This window comes from Cavia porcellus, unplaced genomic scaffold (genome assembly GCF_034190915.1).
Source record: "Cavia porcellus strain 051 isolate PalLab524CR breed Dunkin Hartley unplaced genomic scaffold, mCavPor4.1 scaffold_5, whole genome shotgun sequence".
Classification (NCBI taxonomy): domain Eukaryota; kingdom Metazoa; phylum Chordata; class Mammalia; order Rodentia; family Caviidae; genus Cavia; species Cavia porcellus.
In genome coordinates, this window is record NW_026947488.1 from 46385915 (window position 1) to 46405208 (window position 19294).

The following is a 19294-nucleotide window of genomic DNA, read 5'->3' on the forward strand; positions in this document are numbered from 1 at the left end:
GCTCAGAAAACACCATAGAAGCAAAAACATACTTTTCCTGACAAGGTCTCCTCCTCCCAATATTTCCCTGATGAAAGTGTTTACACAGGAACTCTGGGGAAATATTATGTCCCATTAGGCTCACTTTACTTCAATTATTAACTTCTAGAGTCACCGTGGTTCAAAGTTGAGAACTTAGCATATACAATGACTATCAACTTACATCTCCAGTCCCTCCCGACTTTAGTCTGGCAAATAAACCAACTTCTCTCAGTGTAGCTACAAATATTAGTAAAGACTTAAGCAGGACAAGTTGGGAGTGTTTGGGGAAGGGGATCAATCAATGGCACAGCAGGTTTGTCTACAATAATTTGAGCCACTGACATTGAAGAGGATGACTGCTCTTCTACAGCGCATGGAAAGCTAAACCCTGAGAACTGCTAACGAAGCAATTATAAAGTGGACAGGGAAAAGAGTATAAGGAAACTTCTTGCTAACGAGATTTTTCAGTCACCTTGTTTTGTTTTGCTACTTCCCTGGATACTGCTGGCTAATGTGGGCTTTCTTCTTCCACAATTTGCGAGGCTGTCAGTTGTTTGGCTCTGGACACAAGATGAACAGAGGCAAGCAGAAGCTTTGTTAGGCTCAAGATGAAGTCCGTGGTGCCTTCTCTCCTCTTTCTTATGATCTCTTCCCTTCTCCCAAATCAAAGCCCACAGGCATCCAGCTGGAGAAAGCACTTAGTCTGAGTCAAGATCCATCGCCTTTGTGTTCCAGACCCCTTCACTGTCGGGAGGAACCTACTCTCTGCTTCTCAGCACAATAACTCTAAACACATTAAACAAATGTATAGAATGATTAGAGAAACTGCTTATATGGAAATAGTTACAATAACAGTTTTAATTTTATAGTAGGAATGTATGTGTTCCTTTTTTAGTGCTTTAAATAAAAAAATGTAGTGTTAAATCTAACAATTGCATAATTTCCAAATAGTAATGCATATAATGGGGCTTTTGAGACTGGATTTCACAAAATCAGCAACTGTGTTATGATATATGAAAGACCATTGCTATTTCCACAGGGATATATATATATATATATATATGAAACTTAGGAAATAAAAAGTAGCAATGCTTCCCATTGAAGTTCATGTACCCCCTCGCTTCGGTCTATGACTCCTCTGTTGACCACTAAATAAGAATTCTTGCCCTATAGACATTTATGCTGCTTTAAATCTTCCTTAACTCACTTTGCTACATGGACTCTGCACCTCTGCTTGTCCCCTTGACCTAGTGAGATGCCCCTCGCTAAAAAAGCATTGATGTTGCCACCCAAGTTCCCAGCACCTGTCAGTAAAGGGAGGACATTGTTTGCAAAAGGCACTATGAATATACTAGAAACATTGGGAAGCTTCAAATAATAGATTTCTGTTAATCTTCAGCTAAGAAATTTAGGGCTTTGAAAATGGAAGTTGACATCCAAAGGATTTGTAATGAAAATAGTCTCTCCTATCTGTAGACAACTGGGTTAGAATAAACCCAGCCCATGACTTGCTTATAAAAGTAAGCTTTCTGTGCAATTGAAATTAGCAAAGAGAGAAAATGCAGAAAGATAGATTCAAAAAGGAGAAATGGCAGAGAGAAAGAGGAGATGGCAAAAAGCTAAAAGATAGAGAAAAGATTTTAAAGATTTCCGAAAGCGAGCTAACAGAATGGTTATTAGAGATAAGCCACTTTTTCGTCTTTGTTGTTACTTTAGATTTGGTCACTGAACCCACTCTGAATATCAGCATTCAGTTTTCCAAAATGAGAAGGCTTGACCTCTATCTCCTTAATACCAAGACTACTGTGCAGAAAAGCAACCATCATTCAGCTGAAAATTACACGCCTTATCTTGGAAGAGTCCATAAAATCCGGGCAACTTCAAGGAACGGGTCAGCTCTCAAACACAGTGTTTTCCAAAACGACTATCTTAAACATATATATAGCTATGCAAATTCCACGTTTCCTTTTATGCTATTTTCAGGTTGCTTTTCAAATTAAACATTAGGCTCTGCCGCGCACAGAGAATGTTAGATTAAAGGGCTGGTTGCGTTCCACGAGGTTTGGGTTTTCCGCATTTGCCTAGAAATAGATTTTCTCTGGGTGGGCCAGGTGAAATGCAACAAAGTTATTGTTACCTCACTTCCCTTGGCTTTTTGGGTGGAGAAGACAGATGAAAGAGGAAAAGGGAAGCAAAATAGAGCATCAGCTGGAGAGGAAGAACAAGGAGGAGATGCTGTTTTGGCTTCCAGGAGGCCAGATGGATCTACCACTGGGTTTTTTTGTTGTTGTCTTTAAGGAACAAATAGAGAAGAGGTAAAAGGGAAAGAAAACTTGTGTGCCTGCATGTGTATATCTTACAATGATGACGAAAGAAGTGTTTGTTTCCCTCTCACACTGGACATCCAGGAGAATTTACCAGAGACGTAACAAAGCCAGCAAGTGCAAAGAGAGCCCAGGTGCTCTGATCCCTGTTGATTACAACCTGTTCCACAAATGAGCCTTTCCATGACCACCCTGAATTCATTTACTCAATGAAGAGCACTGGCTGGGAGCTCGTGAGAAATGTTCATCGCGAATGCTTAATACTGTACCAAAAATGAATGCACCATCACATTCTAAAGGGCTTCTTCGATGGATCCTTCATTAAATTATATAACCTGGCACAATTAACTGGCTTTATTTAATTTAGAGTGTACCAGCAGATTTCTCCCCAGCCAGAGGAGTATGCTTCTAATTACGTGACCGGTTTAGGAACTGAAGCGCACCATACTATTAGCAAGGTGATTGGAGAGCAGTTTTGCCAAGCGAGGAGTCTGTCAGGGATGTGAACTCAGGTTTAGGTAAGCATCTGACTCTCATGCCCTAAGTACCTGAATAATCCTTAGTTCTCCTTTGGGGCCGGGGTGATGTTTACATATATCACAGGCTGTGTTTAACAAATGTAACAATGGCTGGAAAAGAGGCACAGGCTATACACCTCTGCAGAAAATCAGCACTCACAAAAGCCTTCTCTCCATCTCCTCTTACAATTTATGTTATGACACAGTCATAAATCAGTCATCAGACCAGTGCATTTTTTTCCCCAACAGCTATTACATCTGTTAGTTTTGCTTTAGGCCACGCAATAAAAAAGACGATTGTTATCAAAGAATGAATTTTGCAGAATCCCAGCTTTGCACACTTGCTTCGTACAGGAAAATAGTGGGATTCTCCATGGCTCAGAGAGATTTCCTCCTCTGCTCCCATCCTCCTGCCCAGCAACAGTTCTGAGAAAGCCATCCTGGGCTCTCCAGCACTGAGCTCCCAAACTTTTGCAGGTCAGCCACAGATACTTGGAATGAAACGCTACACAGAAATTTCATTTGACCCAGCTATACCTCTTCTTGGAGTCTTCCTGGGTGTCAAAGACATCACACTGCAGTGTTGCATCATACCTGTGTTCATACCCACAAAATGCATAATATCTAAATATATATATAATTTAAAGACCAAAATAAAAAGAGAGATGATATGAAACAAAAAAATGAATGCAATCCTATAAAGACATCCAAGGACAGCATTCCCTTTGGCTTATTGAGCATGCATTCCTCCTGTTGCCTGGGTTCTTGTTGCTTCCACAGTCTTTGACACAGCTCTCGGGAGTGGGGTCACAGCTGCCATCTCCTCCCACCTCTCCAGGCCACGATCAGCTTCTTTTCCTATCTCTACCAGCGTCAAGGGTCAAGCAGTGCTTTCAAGTGTCTCTGAGTCCTAGCGCCCCACACTGGACTGTACTCTAAACTCAGAATGGACGCGTCCGAACAAGCGCATGCATGTGGACACTGCCCGAGTTCTAGGGCCGTTGGTCTGAACTCTTCTCGCTTCTAAGAAGACAGAAATATGAAAGCTTCCAAGACTTATTATGAAGGACTCCTGTTAATGAGATATCTGGGGACTTTGAATGGGCAAAGGGAGTGTGTGTGTGTGTGTGTGTGTGTGTGTGTGTGTGTGTGTGTGGTGTTTGGGAGCAAGGGAGCAGGAGGTTTGATGCCTCCTAACATCAACATCTGCAGTGTTTCCTCTTTCTCTCATTGTTTCATTGTTGTCGTTGTTGATACTGGGGATCGGATTGAACTCAGGGCCCACACACTGATCCACACCCACTTGTTTGTTTATGTATTTATTTTTTACTTTGAGACAGAGTGTCTCTGTAAGTTGCCAAGTTTCCTAGGCGTGGCTCCTTGTCACCCTCCTGCATCAGCCTCCCAAAGTGTTGTGATCGCAGCCATGCAACCACACACCCTGCTTATACATCTTCTGCTGTTCTTTGTACCTGAGAAGTTCTCTCCTCTATGCTCCACCTCGGTTTTATATTTCACTTCCACCAGAAAACCTCCCTGGTATCAGGTACCTGGGCTTCTCCATTCCAGTATATGCACTGTACCCTTTTAATATCTATTTTCCTCTAGCCTATACACCACACGTTTACATGTGTGTTAGTTAAGATTGTGTCCCCATGTAAACATTTGCCTAGCAAACAAAATAATAAGTTGAATGACTAAAAGTGAATCATCATTTACTTTTCCAAGAATTTAGATTTAGAATGTCTCTGCACCCAAACAGCATGGATGTAGACACCAATGTCTACAAGGTCCTGTATTCCAGTTGTGGCAACACAACTGGCCTTTATCTTTATAAAAGGACACAACTTGCAGGCCTTTACCTTCAATGGGTGCTGTGGGAAGCATTTCTGGGAATTGGAGGGGTGCTGAAGACTAAACCCAGGGCTTTGAACTGAGTACATCTCCAGCTCTGTTGTGTTTTATTTCGAGACAGGATCTTCCTGGTGCTACGCTGTCACTAAGACTGGGTTTGAAGATGCAATTCTCCCTCAGCCCCCGTAGGGCACTAGGATGAATGCGTTTATTGATGAGTTCAGTAATGAAATGTGCTGCTATGCACAGTTCTCTGGCAATTTTGCCCTAATGTTGAGGTGAAAACAGTGCTGATTAAAAGTTCTGGAGATAGGGCTCAAACCCTTGATTCTCCCAATATTGTCCATAAAGGGCTTTTCTGTGAAAGGCAAAGAGGGAGGCACATGAAGGTCCTGCTGGGCTGTAAATTAGCACCAGGTCTTGCCCCTCAGGCAAGCATCTCAAATAGTGTTACCGCCCTCCAGACCCCTGCCTGGCGTGTCTAGGCTCACACACAGGTATTCAGGGCCATTTGCGTATAGAAGGGACTATTGGGGTGCTCTCTGTCTCTCTCTCTGTCTCTGTCTTTCTCTGTCTCTGTCTCTCTCTCTCTGTAAAATACTTAGCTAGCCACTCCCTGTGTCCTTAAACTAAAAAAGTCCTGTCTTACTGGAGATTACATCTCCTTGGGCGCAGTTTGCTTAACATCTCATTCTATGTTGTAAGTATATTTTTTACTGGCCAAGTTACCATCTACTTCTGAAAGATTACCTCCTTTCTAAACTAGATACACTCACTCTTCACTCTTTTCTTTCTTAAGCACATTTCTTAATCCTTTTACTTGACCTAAGCATGGGCCTGCACAACCCAGGGGCAGGGCTGTGTTTTGCTTTGGATGTAGTCATCCCCTTGTTGATGTATTTTATGTTCAAGTGGACAGAGTAGCTCTCCCAGCAAAGTCAAAGAAGATATGATGTGTTCTAATTTAGGTGCCAAATGTACCCCCAAAGTCACATGTGTCTGGGATGTGAGATTGTGGGAGCACTACCCTCATCATTTGCTGGGTTCAGCAACTACATGTGCCATCACGAGGTGGGATCTGATCGCAGGTGGATTGATAGGGGACACGACGTGGAAAGCTGTATTCTCATCCCGGCTCTCCCTTCTGTTCTCTGCTTCCTGGCCACCATGACCAGCTCTCCTCCTTCAGGGTCTTCCGCTATATGTACCTACTTGCCTTAGAGCCAGCTGACCATGGACTGAGCCAAGGAGAACTGTGAGCCTAATAAACCTCTCCCGCATGAATACTTTGAGTGAGAGAAAGTGACTAACACAATATCCCTTATACTGTCTGGACCAGGGAGTCGGGATACACATACAAACAACCTCCACACCAGGTTTTGCAGTTTCCCAGTTCAGCTCGCCTCTCTTTCCATCCCCATAATGTCCACACTGTAGACAGAGCCTCTGCTTCCCCGTTCCTGCCATGTGTTGAGCCGGGAAGAAGTCCAGGCAGGGACCCAGGCTCATATCAGAAACCTCATCCAACCGCTTCTCCTCTGTCACCCTTGTGACCAGCCCCCAGGAGGACCCTGTGCATCTCTGCTAGCTCACCTGCAAGGTTCCTTCCATTAATGACCTTACAAGTAAATAGAAAACTAGGCTTCAACCATGGATTGAACAGTTTTTCTAGTTCTAGTTTTTTAAAGAAGATTTTTAAAATTTTGATAAGAATTACAAATGTAGAGGAAAGTTGTAAAAATAGTATAAAATTCTGTATGTCCTGTATTGCAGTGAATGAATTTTTAAAACTTGTTCTATCATTTCCTATCTTTCTGCACATAATCATCATACTTCTTAAACCTTTTAAGCATTCTTCCCCTGAATTATATCCTGAATAATTCAGCAATTTATTTCCTACGAACAAGGACTTTGTATCAATTCATAGCTGATACAAAGATCAAGGCACGATATAATGATGAAAGCCAGGAAACAAAATTTAATTAGTTAATTGTCCACATGCTGATTTCTTCAAGAGTTGCAGTACTGTAAAGAGCAGCTCTGAAAATTCACATGTCTCAGTTACACCGGCCACTTGTTTGTCATCTTTTCTGGTTTCTTTAATTTAAACGAATTCTTGCTCATTCTCTTTAATCTTGAAGGGGTTTTTTTGCTTTTTTTTTTTGACTTTGTGACCATGATTTTTCTGAAGAGTAAAGATCTATTGCTCTATAAAATATCTCAATTCATTTACATCAGACAACTTAACATCGGATTTTATTTGTGTATTTTGGGCAGGAATTCTGTAGAGGTGATGTTTTGTGCTTCCCAGTGTATCTGATTAGAAGGCACATGATGTAACTTTTCCCCTTTTGATAGTTGTTAAAGGAATGCTGTGCAACATTAAAGATTAGTTCAAAATAGAGAAGTAACTGTTTTCTTAACTTAGACCTGTTGTGAAAAGAGACACACACAGTCACACATACATGCACATTTGCATATACACACCATGTAAAGGTGGTTATTCCTCCTAGAACTACACTGTTATGTGATTTTTGTCATTGTGCAAACATCACGGAATATGTTTATACAAATCTAGATGCTAAAGCCTACACACTGCACACCTCAGTGTAGTCTCTTGTTCCAAAACTACAGACTTACTAACATGTTGCTATAGTAAATATCACAGGTAGCTGTACCAAAATGATAAATATTAATGCATCTAAACAGAACTAGTCATAGTCATACAGGATGCAAAACTGGACCCATTGACTTAAACATACTAGGTGATAGAAATTTGTCTGTTCCCTTATACCTTTATAGGCTCATTGTTATATGGGCAGATAACTAGATAGATAGATAGATACATAGATACATAGATAAAATTTTCCCATATTTATTGAGTTTGCAGTAGATATCAGATTGCTAATGCTATACAGGCAGAGTCATTACATTGTTAAAGTACATTCCTCATTAGCCATCAAACTGCTTTATATCACCACCTGCACCAGAGCAAGTAAATTATTTCTGATATATATTAATGATAAGATCTGTTTAATTAACACTGGACTCAAATTCAGGTTCAAGGTAAAGAGTAATCTCCCCCCCACACACACCTTCTAAAACTGATCCTCATCAGCAAGTTAATTTTTGGCTCAATTACAGAAGTGGATTTCCTTCCAGTTCATTCCAGGTCTTAAGTTATTCCATCTATTGAAGACTGCAGTAAAAGATATTCAACATTATCAGCCATTAAGGAAATACAAATTAAAGCCACAGAGAGATATCATCACATACACACCTGTTAGAGTAGTTCAAATTAAAATAGTGACACTGCTAAATGCTGGCGAGTAGACTACACTCCTTATAGGTTTGCTGGTGGAATAGACATGGTACAGTCACTCAGAGAACATTTTGGTAGTTTCTCATAAAACTCAGTGTCCAGTTACAACACAGCACATCAGTTACAATTTTGGCATTTACTACAGAAAACAAACCCGTAAGTTCACACAAAATCCTACACATAACTGTTCATAGAAAATGTACTCATGTTATTCTAAAACTGGAAGCATCATAACATCCTCAGTGGTGAAATGCTTTTATGAAGGCTGAGATTCTTTGTATCTTAGAATATTATTTAATACTAAAGAAGAAGGAACCTATCCATACTCACAACACTGGGAACAGATTTCTGGGGCATCATACTGAGTGAACAAGAAGCAATTCTGAAAAGATACATAGTACAAGATTGCATTTATATTGCATTCACAAGATGCAAAAATAACAAGTGAAAAACAGACGTATGGTTGTGAAGGGTCAGAGATAATGGAGGAGGGGAAGTGAAGGGGGAAACTGAATAAAAATGTCAGCACACAGAATCCTGTTAGGACGTGCAGTCCTGCACCCTGACTGTACCAATGTGAATATTTTGGATACTTTTTTGGATATTTTGGATATTTCAGTTTTAGAAGTCGCTACTATTTGATAGAACTAGGTGAAGGGTAGGCAATATATGGAATTTCTTTATCGATTTTTTCAATTATCTATTCATCTGTAATTACTTTGAATTAAATGCTTCATTTAAAAAGATCATAGCACTTTGCTTCCTGGCTCTAACTTCAGAACTAGTGGAAAACTCAGGGAAACCCAAGCAAAAAGAGGCAAATGACAGCAAGATCTTCCTGTGGCCTTTCAGGTCCCTTTGTGATGCCAAATGCTGGCATGTGTGACTGCCTCAGCAGCTGCCTGGACACTGCAGGACTCAGCAGAGAACCCCTCAAGTTATGAGGTGCAGGTGGTCTCTCTGGGGAGAAAGTGACCCTCAGAGATAAGGCAAAATAGCCCCAAGCTGATGGGAGTTTTTACTGCTCTTACCACCTGAGAAGCTATTTGTGGGTTTGTGTTAATGAAGTAAAAGAAGTTTGCTCCTGCTGACCGCAGCAGTAAACCCAAGGTAGTTGGTTTTCTTCTGAGAACCCTAAGGCTCTGGGACCAGGACCCTTAGGCTAGCAATACGGATGTATGGAAGATAACTACACAATTCTCGGTTGATAATGTAACCAAAGCAAGAAATGCTTTTGAGACTGCCCAAGAGAGCTTATTCAGAGCCTGGAGCGTGAATAATAGAACAATGGAAAGTCAGCATGTGTTAAACATTTGTGACGCATGCCCACGCGTTAGCTCACGTAACCCACACAGGTGTCTAAAGAACTGGGTGCAGTTAACCTTATGGCTCACAGAGGAGGAAGCTACACGTCAGAGAGGTGATGTGACGTGAAAAAGGCCAGGATTGCACCTGAGTCCCAGAGCTGAGTTTTCTGCCCACAAGCTGAATAGCAGGCCACCCCGACAGGTGTACAGCAGAATAAGAGGACACACACCCACATACTGGGGTTGTCCCACACACTGGGACAACAGTGTGGCGAGAGACATTGATGAGGGTACATTTTAATAAACAAAAAGTACAATTTTGATTTTATAGCCCTTCAAAGTTTTACAATAGGTAAAAGTTATAATGGCATGTAGATGATATCTGAATGTACCCCCATTCACCAGTTTCCTTAATGTTGTGATTATTCTTTTGGGATTTGCCACGATCTGAATGTGTACCTGCAGAATTATGTTGGGCTCTTACCTCCCTCGTGACATTGCTGAGAGTTGTGGGGCCTGTAAGACACACTTGGGTTGTGAGGTATCCTCCCTCCCTGAGGGGATTCAGACCTCCTGTGTAGTGAGTGAGTCCTGGGACTGAAGCTGTTGCCATGTGAACCAGTGTTAACAAACAAGGGCACCTGCAAATGTGCTCAGGTTTGCTCCACCAGCTGGACCTTCTGCTTCCCACAATAGCTGAGGAAGCACAAAGCCCAGAGCAGACGCCAAGCAGATGTGATGCCGTCCTTGGACTACCCAGCCTCCAGAACCGCGACCCCAACTAAAGCTCCTTGTCACTTATCTAGTTTTAATCACTGTGTTATAGCATATATATATATATATATTAGGACAGAGTGCTCTATGGAGCCTGGCTAACTAACACCTACTTCCGTAGCAGGCTCAGAAGCACTGCACCTGTTATTCCCCCAGCACACACAAATGTTCTGGTCAGTTTATTATCACTTTAGTAGCAATTCAAGTTGGTTTATGAAACGTTCTTCATTTCTCATGTACCTAGGAAGCTTGGCCTTTGTTCAGATACAATTTGGTCTTTTCTTCACATTTTCTTTTGCTAACAGGAAGCACATGTGGCTGTTATCATTATTATTTCTGTTAAAGTTACCTGAAACTGATTATTCCTCATTTTTTCAAAAGAATCATTTTATTCAGTTTCTTAATTGTTGCTTAGTGGCAACAAAGTTTGATGCTCAATAAATTATAAATTTTCTTAGAAAGCAAAGAAAAATATGTCTCTAAAAACCACAGTTAAATGGTACTTGCTTTGATTAGTTAACTAAAGAGAAATAGCTCTGTAAGGCCAAAGAAAATGGTTTTTCAAGTGAGTCATTGCTCACAGAGACGTATCAATCTCATAAAGAGATTTTGATAATTTAATTATTAAATACATTTCTTGAATATTTACTATGTGGTTGACATTTTAAACAGTAGTGTGAATTATTTCAAATATTCCTGAAGATCTGAACCTTTAAAAATATGTGATTCTTTTAGGTGATTTCTGTTTGTGGATTTGCCTTGTTCAAATTTATTGTGAACTTGCAGAGTTAGTGGTTTTAGAGCACAGATATAACATTCTTTTTCTACCAAAATTGTGTGTGTGTGTGTGTGTGTATGTGTGTGTGTGTGTGTATGTGTGTGTGTGTGTGTGTGATTCAGTAAACAGGCACCCAGTGAAGAGCATCTTAGATTTAGATTAATGTACCCTAGAGGCTCTTCCATCCAGAGTCTTACTGATTCTTCTGCTAGAAGATGTCAAATTAAGCCACTGTTGCCAGTAAACTATGTCAGCAACTACCACCATGCACTCAGTTTACTCAGGGGAAAATATTGAAACATTTTAAAACATCTGCAAGCATGAAATAAGAAAGTATCAGATCAAAGAGGGGAAGCTAGTTATAAGGTTAGTTGAGCAATTAATGGGAAAAACCAAAAAGTCTCAGACAAGTCCAGAAGCATTTATTTTGCTTTCTTGCATGGAAACTGTCAAATCCATGCTTAACAACTGTCACAAAGCAAATAGGAAGGGTGACTTTGGGAATGATACAGTTAGTATATAGTGTTGAGTCAAATAAATAGAGACAATTCAGTCCAAAGTTTATCCCCAAAAGACTGAGGACTCTTTGGAAATCAGTAACCATGGTCAGTTAATAGCCTTAGAGAAAGTTGGACAAGAGCTCTTGGGGGAACATTGTTTTTTATAAAACAACATTTGCAGTATATCAATGGGTTAACTAAAACTTTTTTTAAAGTGGTATTCGGGAAGAACTGCTTAAAATAGTAGATGAATAATTTGAAACATATTTAAAATACGACAGAACAGCTGGGCAGTTTACACCTGTAATAACAATTGTGTAAAGGTTTACAATGAGAGTTTGTTTTGAAAATGCCACATTTCCAGTAACTTCTTGTTTTATTCACAGAGCAACGCTGTTTGCAGTATTGAGATCCTGTGTAAATGACACAATATCAAACTCATTTCCCCACCAATTTCCTGACCCAGGAAGAGAATGACAGTCCAGCGTACTGACCCCAAGCAATAAGATTACAACTAACTTTCCATTAAGCAACTAAGGAATCTTAGTTGTCCACTCAATCTATTTATATGCCAAAAGTAAAGTGGTGAGTGAGACAACTTCCTGCCTACATGGGGATTATCTTTTTAACAGCAGAGACACTTTAATAAATGTTCCATGTTAAATGGGTTCAGATATGGTCTGAGGAATCAAAAGTTACCCTTCAAAAAGCGGTAGTTGATCTAGGGTCTGAATAAACCTCAGTAGATCAGCCAGCTGGTGAGTAGAACAGGGTACCTGAAGGGTGAATTTGGGGCTTTTCCCAGGTGCCCTAATTACTAGGAATTATATAACAACTCCAAGGCATACGGCACATTTGTGACATTCTGTTGCTGTAGATCTGTGTGCCTAGGGTCACATGGAAACTTCTAGAAGAAGGCCTAGCACGCGCTTATAGGAGCTTGGATGGTCATGAAGCTGACTGATGAAGTGAGGTGAATTCATGGAAAGATAGTTTACAAATCTAGTCAATGACACTTCAAGATGACTTAGATATTAGAATTACGGTAGGAAACAGAGATGTCAGCATGCTTCTTGGGTTTCTGAGTTACTCAACTGGATTGGTGCCATCTGATGACAAATCACATCCATAGAGAGTCAAGATTCTGAAAGGACTCACCTGCTTGGTCCCAAACACCTTACATTTGGGAAAGCCTCAAAGACAGGTGTGAACGGGAGATGTAACATTGGGAGTCACTGTTGTATAAAAGATTACTGAAACTACAGGCCTGGATGAAATAAGCTAGAAGAAAGAATAGGGAACTAAAGAAGGAAGATGACTTTGGAGTCATTCTCGAAGATCTCCAACAATAAAAGTCTTAGCCGCAAGAATCCAGAGATGGAAGAGGTGTAAAGGCGAGCAAGAACTCAACAGCATCGCTTCTTGCTTACCGGCACCAGAAAGGGTACGACAGATACTTGAGGTTCAGTGGACCCCGGCTAAGAAGCACTAGCAATGATGCATGCTTGGCTTCTAGAAAGTGCAATCCACCGCTGCTGAATGAGCTGCTTGCTTTCTGTGTTCTGGACAAATGATCTTCTCTCTGGACTTTGGATTCCTCACTTCTAAGTTTCCGTGCTCTCATGTTTAAATTTTCTCCCAGTTTGTGAGCACAAAGGCATCACAATAATTTGAGTATCTTGTCTTGCCACAGTGGAACCAAGCACATTATAGACTCCATTTTAAGTTCTTCTCCATCATTTCTGGCACTGTCTAGCCTTCTTTCAGAAATACTCCTACCCTCTTCTTCCTGACTATCCATTCTGTGTCCATACGTGTGATTTGGGAAGCCACTGGAGACTTAGGCTGTTCAGAGCTGCTAAACCTGGTGACCCTGCCAAGAATCATGCTCCCCGGAGCTCTCTGGTTGCCAGCCTTCAGGCATGGGGCAAGGCAGCTGTCTCTGTTATCCACTTTCAGACCACAGTTCATTGGAAGTGCAGAGGATACCCCTCCCCAGCTTCAGGTCTCTTCTGGCATCTGGGTACTGTACAAGTGCTGCTTGGTGTGCTGGCCTCTGTTTCTGGTTTGCAGCTCCTTTTCAGTGCTGTGCCACAGTCTTCCATCTACCCCAGAAGACTCCCCCTCTGCAGCCAGCCTTTCCTTGCCCCTAGGGCTGGCTCACAGGAAGTGCATGAACAAGCTCCTGTGCTCTCTGGCTTGCCCTCCTCAGCCAGTGAGATACGGAGGATAGGACAGGACAGAAGCGGGAGTGTTCTGTCTCTTGCCATCCTAACAGTCTGTGATGTGAGCATATTTCCGTGCCGAGGACTCCCATCGGGGAGCTTCACCATTGCTTCACCTCCTCCTTCCAAGCTACTTCCTCCCTCGTCCCTTCCACCTTGTGGCTGGCAATGGCTCCTTGCTGTTGCCAGACATGGAAACTTTGTCATCTTTTGCCAGCTTCTTTTAAATCTTTGCACATGTTAAAAAATAGCTCCTTCTCTCAATTCTTTCTCAGATACCTCCATGTGCATGTGACAGCTCTTCTTGCCCCACCTGGCAGATCCAGTATGTAGCCTCTTTTTGAGTTCTGGTCTCACCTCTGGCTGCAGATTTATTCATGCATCAGACACACCTGGATTGCAGTGTAGACTCAATGATAGCAGCATGGAGAACCCAGCACAAACATCGTGTCACTGCCCACACTGAGCCAGTGTCTCTTCTGTCTGATTTCTCATCTCATCCCCTTATTCTTTCCTTCAACAAATGATCTATATTTTGTGCTTTTAAAACTATGAGGCAGCATTGTAGAGTTTGGGACTTAAAGAAAGGCAGACATTTTTGCTATTAATCAAAAGAGGAATTTTAGACAAGTTTCTTAGTCTGGTCAACCTTTGTTTCCCAAACTGCTAAAGATAAAAACTGAGAATTCAATGGGATATGGCCTGAAAAAAAGCTGAGACCCATGCATACCGTAGCCAGTAGCTAATGTCTTAGGTGAAATTTTTGAGGAAACTGAGACTTTGTTGCTGAGTGTTCTCTGGCTGAGCACACCCTTCAGGGTGAAGGATGAAGAAATAAGTAGAAAGATAAACTACAACAACAACCAAAGCCAACCCCAGAGGTGGATCTGAAGTTGGGATGCCAGTCATGGATATGAACCGCCTGCTGGAAGGAGGTCTAACCTAGGGTGTAAGGTTCTACAGCTGGAGACAGGGATCAAAGAGCACAGAGGGGAAAGTGGCAGTAGTCAAGAGTCCCATGAACTGGGGAAACTAGTGTTCTAGTCCCAAAGGGGTCTCTGAGCATTACACCACAGTGTCCACTGCACTGAGAATTTGTTGGCTAACTGCCCATGGCTGCCACCATCTCCTTTAACTTGCATGCCTTGGAGGGATTTGAAGGCTCAACAGCTCTGGATAGCACCAGGACACAAGGGGATAGTTAGAACAAGAAGGATTTCTCAAAATCGACTTGGGAGGTCAGAGTTTAATGCAAAAAAAAAAGCTGTAGGCTTACAGATCATGCATCTTCAGGTAAGCAGTGATGAGAAGGAAAGAGAGATGTGAGGATGGCATGGAGGTTGGAAGAATTCTAAGCACCAGCTCCAAGCTTGGCTTTATTCTATGTTCAACCTGTCTAAAGGTTTGCTTTCTAAAGAACACCCTCCAAGGGCACATATGTTCAAGGGGTGGGGAGGGAAGCCCCTTGGCTTTCTTCAGGCTGTGGCTATTGAGGAGGCACTAACATGCCTGGACAACTCCGACTTGTGTTAGCAGCAGGCTCGCTGGCCCTGGTAGTTTATCAGTGCCCCAGGGTGCAATCAAGGCAACCTCCTCCTTCTCGGTGGAGGCCTGGGAAGACTAGGTGGCACCTGTGCAAAAAGATGGGATGGAAAAGCTCACAGTTTTAATTGCTTACATCATCCTCATCTCAAATCCTCATTGCCCATGGAAAACAACAGAAGTGGCAGTGACTCAGGGGCCCCTGAAACTCTGCATATTAGCAAGTTCTGTTCTTAAAGGGGACACAGTGGGACTGAGCCCTCCAGGAGAATCTCATGGTTTCTGGCATCCTGGAGTCATGAGGGCAACTTTTCCATTCAGGGTAGAAGTGGGCCCATGAGAAGCAGCACCTGCCTAGGGAAGAGAAATACTGGAGGACATTCCAAGCAGAAAAGACAGTTTTAAAGTCATTTTATTACACACTTGCACTCTGTTCACTTTCCAAACAAGCAGCATGACTGGAAATGGCAATTCCCAGGATTCCCACCTGCAGGATTTTAAAAGAGGGGTGACAGCCACAGACAGTGGCTGACTCACAGTTTAAACACGCTGTTTTGGACTGGCCTCTCTGCGTGTCTGGAGGACTCTGGATTTCTGCGCCCAGACTGCTGGAGTTCCCTCAGGCTTCGAGGTGCAGTGAAGGAGAGAGGTGGGTTTGAGGCTTCCACATCAGCCTCCCCATTCCCGGCTTCATTTGGAGACCTGCTGAGCGCCCGATAGGTGGGCTGGCCCACACTACCAGCCTAGCCCAGCCTGTTTAGCTGCCGCGCCTGGCCACAGGTCTGCAGAGGAGGAGCTGGGCAGATCTGGGGTGCCCTCACTGGCCTCTCTGAGTGTCTGGAGAACTCTGAATTTCTGCGCCCAGACTGCTGGAGTTCCCTCAGGCTTCCAGGTGCAGTGAAGGAGAGAGGTGGGTTTGAGGCTTCCACATCAGCCTCCCCATTCCCGGCTTCATTTGGAGACCTGCTGAGCGCCCGATAGGTGGGCTGGCCCACACTACCAGCCTAGCCCAGCCTGTTTAGCTGCTGCGCCTGGCCATAGGTCTGCAGAGGAGGAGCTGGGCAGATCTGGGGTGCCCTCACTGGCCTCTCTGCGTGTCTGGAGGACTGTGGATATCTCTGCAACCAGGGAGGGTCCACAGGTTCCTGAAGCACTGCGGCCTGTGGTGAGTACCCTAACCCGGCTGCGATTGAAGAACTGTGGAGCTTCCAAGGGGCAGGTGGGCGCACAGTGTCCCTGAGGCCCAGCTTGTCTGGAACTGCGGAGTTCTGAGCAGGCAGAGGAGGGCCACTGGTTCTGTAGGCCTAATGGCTTGGAGTAGCGCGGCGCCAGAGTCCCAGTAGCTCCAAACATAGAAGGGGATTTTCAACAGATCCTGAGGAAGCTTTCAAATAACACTTGAAACACAGAAATATAGGAAAATGACAAAACGAAAGACCAAATTACAACCTCAAACCTCCAGCCCATCTCAAGAAACCCTAGGAGCGATGTATATAGAAGAAAATATATCCCATCCACCTCATATATCAGACACAATAGCCACTGAAATTGACAAGCAACTCCAGGAAGCTTTAAAGAAATTCAAACTCAAAATAATCTCCCAGATAAAAGAAGAAATGATAAAAGAAATGAAAGAGATTCTAAATATATCTAAAGAAAACACAGATAAAAAATTGGAGGAACTAAACAAAAAGATAGAATCCTTAGACGAGCAATATAAGAAACAAACAGAATACATAATGCAGATGCACAGAGATATACAGGAAATAAAAAACTCCACTGAAAGTTGTAAAAACCGCCTTAATGAAAGTGAAGATAGAATTTCAGACCTTGAAGACAGGATTGCAGCTAGTGAACAGGAAAGGAAAGATCTTTTGAAAATAACAAGGAACCAGGAAACAACAATTCAACAACTGCAAGATGATGCAAAGAAGAATAACATAAGAATGATAGGGATTAAGGAAAGAGAGGGAGACAACATGAAGGATGTCAGGAGGATATTTAGAGAAGTAATAGCTGAAAATTTCCCAAGCATGAGATCAGAAACTGACATCAGGATCAGTGAAGCATATAGAACTCCAAACAGTCATAACCAAAATAAAACTACACCCAGACATATAATAGTCACCATCCCAGAAATCCAACACAAGAATAGATTATTAAAAGCGGTCAGAGAGAAAAGACAAATCACTTATAAAGGAAAACCTATCAGAATCACAGCAGACTTCTCAGCACAAACGATAAAGTCAAGAAGAGCATGGAGTGAAGTATTCCAGATCCTAAAGCAAAATGATTTCTAACCAAGACTGATATATCCTGCAAAACTATCATTCAAAATAGATGGTGCAATACGATACTTCCATGACAAAGAACAGCTGAAGAACTTCATGAACACCAAACCAACCCTGCAAAAAATATTGAAAGACAGTTTAGATACACAAAGGAAAAAACCACTAAGCAAAGCAAATAATTAAACAGAACCGAAAGATAAAGATGCAACAGCAGAGAGATAACATTCCTACAATTAACCAGCATTTAACAGTAATAACCATTAATGTAAATGGTCTCAATGCACCAATCAAAAGAAACAGACTAGCAGAATGGATCAAGAAACAAAATCCAACCATATGCTGTTTACAGGAAACCCATCTAACCCAGAAAGATACTCACAGACTGAAAGTCAAAGGATGGAAAACAATTCTTCATACAGCAGGAATCCAAAAAAAGGCAGGAGTAGCCATTCTGTTTGCAGACAACGTGAACTTTAAACCAACAATGACCATAAAGGACAAAGAAGGTCACTACATACTCGTAAGGGGAAAACTCCAAGAGGAAGAGATAACTATCTTAAATATATATGCACCAAACTCCAGAGCACGCAGTTATATAAAACAATTATTAACAGAAATGAAAACTCAAATTATCAGTAACACAATTGTAACAGGAGACCTTAATACACCACTGACACCAAGGGACAGATCAACCAGACAGAAAATGAGCAAAGAAATAACAGAACTGAATCACACCTGTGAACAAATGGGTTTGATAGACATATACAGAATGTTCCACCCAACAACATCAGAATACACATTCTTCTCAGCAGTACATGGATCATTTTCTAAAATAGACCATATATTAGCTCACAGAACATATTTAAGCAAATGCAAAAGAGTTGAAATCATCCCTTGCATATTATCGGATCATAGCGCTCTGAAATTAGAAATTAATGACAAAGGATACTGCAAAAATTACGCAAACACATGGAAACTAAATAACACACTCTTGAGTAATCAGTGGGTCACAGAAGAAATTAAAGAAGAAATTAAACAATACCTAAAAGAAAATGAAAATGCAGATACAACTTACCGGAATCTGTGGGATGCAATGAAAGCCGTTCTGAGAGGAAAATTTATTGCACTGAGTTCCCACATCAGGAAAACAGAACGAATACAAATAAATAACTTGATGCTACACCTCAAACAGCTAGAAAAAGAAGAGCAAGTCAAGCCCAAAGCCAAAAGAAGAGAGGAAATTATAAAAATCAGAGCAGAAATCAATGCAATAGAGACTAAGAAAACAATCCAAAGAATCAACGAATCAAAGAGATGGTTCTTTGAAAGAATAAATAAAATCGATAAGCCCCTAGCCAACCTTATTAAAAAAAGGAAAGAAAAAGCTCAAATTCATGCAATAAGAAATGAAAAAGGAGAAATCACTACAGACCCAATAGAAATACAGAGGATCATCAACACCTATTTCGAAAACCTCTACTCTCAAAAGTTTGATAACACAGAAGAAATAGACAGATTCTTAGAAGCATATGAAGTACCAAAGCTAGATCAAGAGGATATAAAACTGTTGAATAACCCAATCTCTGCTAATGAAATTAAGAATGTAATTGGGTCCTTGCCCACCAAGAAGAGCCCAGGCCCAGATGGATTCACTGCAGAATTCTACAAGAAATATAAAGAAGACCTAATGCCGACACTCCTCAAACTATTCAATGAAATTGAAAGGGAAGCAATCATTCCTAAGTCATTCCTGGAAGCAAATATTACTCTAGTACCAAAACCTGAGAAAGACCCAACTATAAAAGAGAACTATAGACCGATCTCCCTAATGAACACAG

The 19294-nt window shown here is 41.7% G+C and overlaps 1 long non-coding RNA gene across 2 annotated transcripts in view; it reads right to left on the minus strand.

Moving 5' to 3' along the window:
• Positions 1–19294, minus strand: part of LOC134476059 (uncharacterized) — a 169260-nt gene that overhangs the window by 113375 nt on the left and 36591 nt on the right. The gene's annotated exons all lie outside the window — the stretch shown is intronic.